General features: G+C 40.3%; 1 protein-coding gene across 6 annotated transcripts in view; it reads right to left on the bottom strand.

Annotated features, from left to right (window-relative positions):
* ZFHX4 (zinc finger homeobox 4) overlaps window positions 1-6,000 on the bottom strand; it is a 207,507-nt gene that overhangs the window by 184,831 nt on the left and 16,676 nt on the right. The gene's annotated exons all lie outside the window — the stretch shown is intronic.

Here is a 6,000-nt window from a genome sequence, read left to right as displayed (position 1 = left end):
AATTAAGTTTGAATAAAAGGATGTAACCAAATATACTGTGCACTTAAAACAGCACTTTAAAGGGAAAACTAGAAAAGTTTGCAAACGGCATACTTGACTGGCTGTTCTATCACTATATTGTTTCATCTCTTTCTCCTTTATCATCCTCAAAGGCTATCTTTTCAGATATTTTAAATATTATTATTATAATGAAATCTTATGTGACGGATGAGCTCTTCCTCCTCTTCAAGTTGATAGTTTCTTTGTTTTATATACTGAAGAATCAGTGGGAGAGCATACATGACAGCAAGATAACAGGCTTTGGGATTTTTAATTTAATTATAAGATTGAAACACTATTGCTTTAGTCTTTTGCATTTTCTCCCATATTTTCCAGTGCAACTGCTCTCCCTTTGGGGCAGGATGAGGAATCCACCACTAATCAGGCTACCGTAGAGTAAGCCTGATCAATCTTCAGAAACATATCAAACAGGCCTAATTTCTTATACTACACTTGCAAACACTTTTGGTATGTTGGCTAAGCGTTAAAATTGTGTGGCTTAATCACAAATATTTCACACTATCAACCCAGAACAAGAGACTAACAACTGGCAATACCTCTTTCTTCTGTTGCTTAAGCAGATGCCCTGGCACCAGGATTTGCTTACAACGAAATTCTAATTGCTGAACTAACAGCAAAATATCTGGAGTTATGAAAACACTGGATAGATAGCAAACAACCCCCCTCCATTTTTTCTTTTAAACAAAGGTGCATCTGAACAGCAGTGACCTAGTAAACTTTAAACAGTAATCCCTATCCTTTGTCTTATCTATGCAAATTAGGATTAGCGTTATAATGATGATTTTTTCTTTGCTAAATAAGTATATATAAATCAAATAATCTATAACTCAATCAAGTCCTTTATTGTAATACACACAACATACTCTATGAAAGGTTATGTAAATTATGGTCATTTTTACAAGCATGTTCTGCAAAGAGCTCCGTGGTTTCGCTTTTCACCCCAAAATCTCTAGATTTGAAAGTGCAAGTTAATACTACCCAACCCAAAACCACAACAGGACCCATTAGGACTTATTTATTCCCTTTTAAACCCACTGCATATATCATTCGAGAAACGTATTAGTCATATTTACTCTGTTTATTCAAATATCAATAACCCCATTTTAATTTCTTTGATTCCAACCAATATTAGTGTAGGTTGTATATTGTGCAGTGCAATCCTATCTACATTTACTCAGAAGTAAATGCCACTGACTTCAGTGGGACTTGCTCTCAAGTCACTGTGCATATGGCTGAAGGCTTAAAGCCTGAAAAGTAAATTAAGCAGAACAAGAATGTTTAAAAAGATATGTTGCTTTCATTTGCCATTTAAATTAACAAATCTCCTATCCTACGCATACCTACCAAGATAAGAGTCCCATTTAATTTAGTGAGACTTGCTTCTGAATAAATGTGTTTAGGAGCAAAGGGTAGTATCCAATGTTGATCCTACATAAAGTAGATCCAATGGAATAAGTGGGATTTTAACATAAATCTCATTCATTTCAATGGGTCTACTCTATGTAGAACTAACATTGGATGCTACACATAGCAAGCAAATAACTAATAAAGTTAAAAGTAGTAACAGCAATGCTTTCCTGTCTATGCCAAGCCAATGTGAGGCACAAGATGTTTGGAAAGAATATATTTTGCAATAGGATCATATATTTTTTAATATCACAAAATGTTATTCAAAACTATACTAGCAGATAGCATTTGGCACACAGATTAAATTAGCTAAGGCCCTTTCTACACCTAAGGATTATCCCAAGAAAATGGAGGGATCGTCCCTACCTGCTCCCAGGATCCCCTGTGTGTTATTTGCATGCACAGGGATGATCCCGGAAGATCCTGGGGGGAAAGGCAGGTGCAGAAACTGTCTGATATCCACCCAAGAAAGAGAAGAGGAATTACTTTTTAAAGCATTTAGTGCAGTCTTTAAAAAATTGGTTGGATTCAGACTTAAATCAAATTTAGAGCAGACCCATTGATTTCAATGAGGCTATTCTATACATGGCTAAATCTGGATCCAACACACTGGTTTAATTCAGACAACACATTTCTCAATGGTGGTTTTAGAACTCCACGGTGGAGTTTTTACACCACCGTTGAGAAATGTGTTGTCTGGCGGGAAAACTCCATGCAACAGTGGATTTTTTGGGGGAAACACCCCTTGCAGAATATCCACGCTGTGCAGAGGAGAGTTCCTGCATAACCGTTGCGCTGTGTGGTGGGTTCCATGAAGTTTTCCATTGCGCTGAGTTGACTTTTCCCACTGGCTTCAGACTTCCCTGGCAAGAGCGGTGAAAGGAGTGAGTACCGCTCTAGGAGAGCTGCCGGGATTGCTGCAAAAAAACAAAAAAAAAAACAAAAAAAAAAAACCAATGGCTGATGGGATACCCTCAGGAAGACCAGGGGTGGACAGAGGGCAGAAGAAATGTCAATCAAACATTGTGATGGATTTTACTCAATCCCACAGTAGCCCACAGTCACACAACGGTGGAATTAGAATATGTTGTTGTGGGGAATACCCCTTAAAAACTCAAACATTGTGTGGAGTTTTCACATTGTGTTGACTAATGTGTTGTCTGAACTGAGCCACTGTATTTTTCTCTTGGAAGTAACCAGCAAGTCAATATTTTAATCCATTGCCATTCTTGCTTAATTAGCAACATTGCAACACTAGATAACTATGAAAAGAACCTAATGCAGTAGAATACACACTAGGCCTTCAAATACAATACAGAAGAGTGTACAAAATAAAAGTTGCAAAACCCCTTATGATTGCTGCACTGTTAAGGCACAGTCCACAAGGAATTGCTCTTGTGAAATCTCTGGAAATGAATGGGAGTTGAATTCAGTTGCATAGGTTTCAGTAGAACTTAACATATGCAGCTGTGCACTGGACTGCGGCATTCAATATGATTTCATATTAAACATCAAGCTTGTCAATAGAATAGTGTGTTAAATACAGCTTAACTATTACTAAGCCATCCATAGTTCTAGAATAATCTAGTGGCAAATTTTGTTTGGATAGGGAAAAATCAGCTGGGACATTTGTTTTTATTATGCAGAGCCTCTTGTCATTTTTTTCCAGAGCAAGTTAATTTGACTGCTCTGCATAAGTGAAGTGAGCAATTCAGTAATTAACTTTTGTGTTTTAAAATGTATGAACTTTAATTAGTTTTCATTATAAACAAACAAATGTCAGCCGTAATTATAAGCTCCTTGGTTTAACTACATATTATCCCTTTTCAAACAAACTTGATGTCAGACAAATTAAAATCAAGCAGCCAGCAATTTTGAGTTGAATTTTACATGATATGCCAGTAACTTGATTACTTAACTTCAATATCATTACAGGAAAAGTATTTCAGTAAAAATAATTACAAGAATTCCAACAGGAGACAGGCTTAATTGTATTGATTCAAAAGATGCATGTATATAGGAACCATGTTGAAGGAGTAATGTTATCTTAAATCTACAGTTACTATTCAAATAAAATTACTTGGTATGAAAAAGGTAATTTTAGACGGCTGTTTGCCCCGCCCCATACAAAACCCACCGAAGTAATTCTTTAGCCAACCACCTTTTACTTTAAGCAACAAAATATCAATGTGGAAGAACTTCAAGTCATGAAGACTTGGAGGTTTATTTACTGAGTAGTGTATCTATTAAGACCAGGAACAAGTGGAGCTGTCAGGACATAATGAAGGTAAATGATTAGTTAGCACTGAGGCTGAGCTCTTCTTCAATGCAATAAGAGTTAATTAAAGTTTACCACCAAACATCAACTAAAGCAGGATGTTGATCAGGTTTCAGCATTAAGTGCAAACAGACAATGGTTGGCAGCAATTAGTACAGCTATCAAATGACATGCAACAATAATTATACATTTAAAACAGCTCAATGTCTGGTGGGGAAGGGGAACCTAATCAGCCCCCTTTGACTAGGAATACTCAAAGAGCAGGAAACAGGTATCAGATATTTCACGTTAACACTGTAAATCAATAGAATTCAACAACAACAAAACACAGTGTACAAGTATGTTATCTGAAAAGGAACAATTCACTCTTCATGAAATAGAAGAAATGTACAGACTAGTTGTAACAAACGTAAGTGCTAGTTAGATCAAATAAATTACTTTAGTGATGCCTTTCAAAATGACAAATAAACAAGCAAGGAAGTGCTTGAGGTTTAAAGGCCAGTGGTGGCAACTTTATTCAACATTTTTACATCAGATGCGAGGTAACCTGGCATCTCTATTTCCAGTTGTTGAAGTCCTCTCTCACAGAAGGTACAGACGGAACACTGGTCTGAATCCTTTACAAAACTGACTTGCATCTGCTAGCTATGCAACCAAAGAAACCTACTCCCAAAGATAGCAGATCTTATATCTGGTTGGAACCAAAGCTGTCTTGCATGAACAGAAAACCATAACTTCTTGAGCAAGGTGCCCCCCAACACACACTCACGTTCTGTCAATTTCCTCCTTCCATTGTAACTTCTGACATCCCATCCCATACTACACAGGACAGTCCCCTGACCGCAATAATAGATTTGCAGGGAGTGCAGTGAAGTGCTCTGGGAAGGAGGGAGCAGGAAAGACCCATTGCACAAGTGGAACTCTGTTTGCACTTGCCTGGACCCAACTGTGCCAGATTACAAGATTCCGCTGCATGCTCATTTGTTATCAAATTCATGCAGTCAGTATGTGCTTTAATCCTACATGTTCTCAAACCCAATATTTCCTTCATATACTTAAAAACTAGAAAGCCCAATTTTCACACCAAATACTATTCCAACCATAAACAAGGCAGGATGTAATCCACCTCTATCCCAGTTGCTAGAGTTTAGGACATTTGTCTTTGGTAACCATGAGGATACCTTTGGCAAATAGGGCCATTCCAACAGATTTTAATGCCTGAGGCAGACCATTCAAATAGCATCCTCTCCCAAGTAATTAATATGGGATACGAGGACGTTCTGTGCAACCTCATTGAAATGAATAGAAGGATTTCCTGGTAGATTGTGCCTTATGGGTCAGCTCTGTTTCTCTCCCACTCTGCTATATTTGCTTTAATAACACCCAAAGTCCAGCCCCTGAGGCAACTGCCTCTTCTTGCCTAATAGTAGGGCCATCTCTGTTTGTAAAGAGTGCAATCTATGCAATATTTACAAGACAGTTGACATATTTAATTTAGAAAATCATCTCAAACACTGAGCAGCACTCAAATCTGGTGGAAATCATTATTAATGATAGGAACATAGGAAGCTGCTTTATATTGAGTAAGACCATTGTTCCATCTAGCCCAGTGCTGTCAACACTAACTGGCAGTGGTTCTCCAAGGTTTCAGGCAGGAAAATTTCCAGCCCTTCCTGGAGATGCCAAGAATTGAATCTGGAGGGACATCTACACAGCGTTCCGAAGGCGCCCCGAAGCCCCTTGAGGGCGCCCCGAAAACGCTCGTGTAGTACGTACCTTAATCGTCCCCAGAAGAGGCGGAGGAGGAGGCGTCCTTCGGCAGCGCAGACTGCGGGCGGGCTGCTCCAGGCTCCGTTTCCCTTTAGCCAGCAGGCCCTGCGAGAGCTCCCAGCAGCGGGGCTGGGTCGTGGGAGGGAAGAGAGTGGACGGGCGAGGAAAGGGGAGGACGCCTCCCACGCCCCCGGGACCGCGCAGGGGCCGCCACCGCCGCCCCTTTCCTTGCCCGTCCGCTCTCTTCCCTCCCATGACCCAGCCCCGCTGCTGGGAGCTCTCGCAGGGCCTGCTGGCTAAAGGGAAACGGAGCCTGGAGCAGCCCGCCCGCAGTCTGCGCTGCCGAAGCATGCCTCCTCCTCCGCCTCTTCTGGGGACGATTAAGGTACGTACTACACGAGCGTTTTCGGGGCGCCCTCAAGGGGCTTCGGGGCACCTTCGGAACACTATGTAGACGTGGCCCGTGACTTTCTTCAGGCAACCTA

The sequence above is a fragment of the Elgaria multicarinata genome, chromosome 7 (genome assembly GCF_023053635.1).
Source record: "Elgaria multicarinata webbii isolate HBS135686 ecotype San Diego chromosome 7, rElgMul1.1.pri, whole genome shotgun sequence".
Taxonomy (NCBI): domain Eukaryota; kingdom Metazoa; phylum Chordata; class Lepidosauria; order Squamata; family Anguidae; genus Elgaria; species Elgaria multicarinata.
This window is presented reverse-complemented; position numbering and strand designations above follow the sequence as displayed.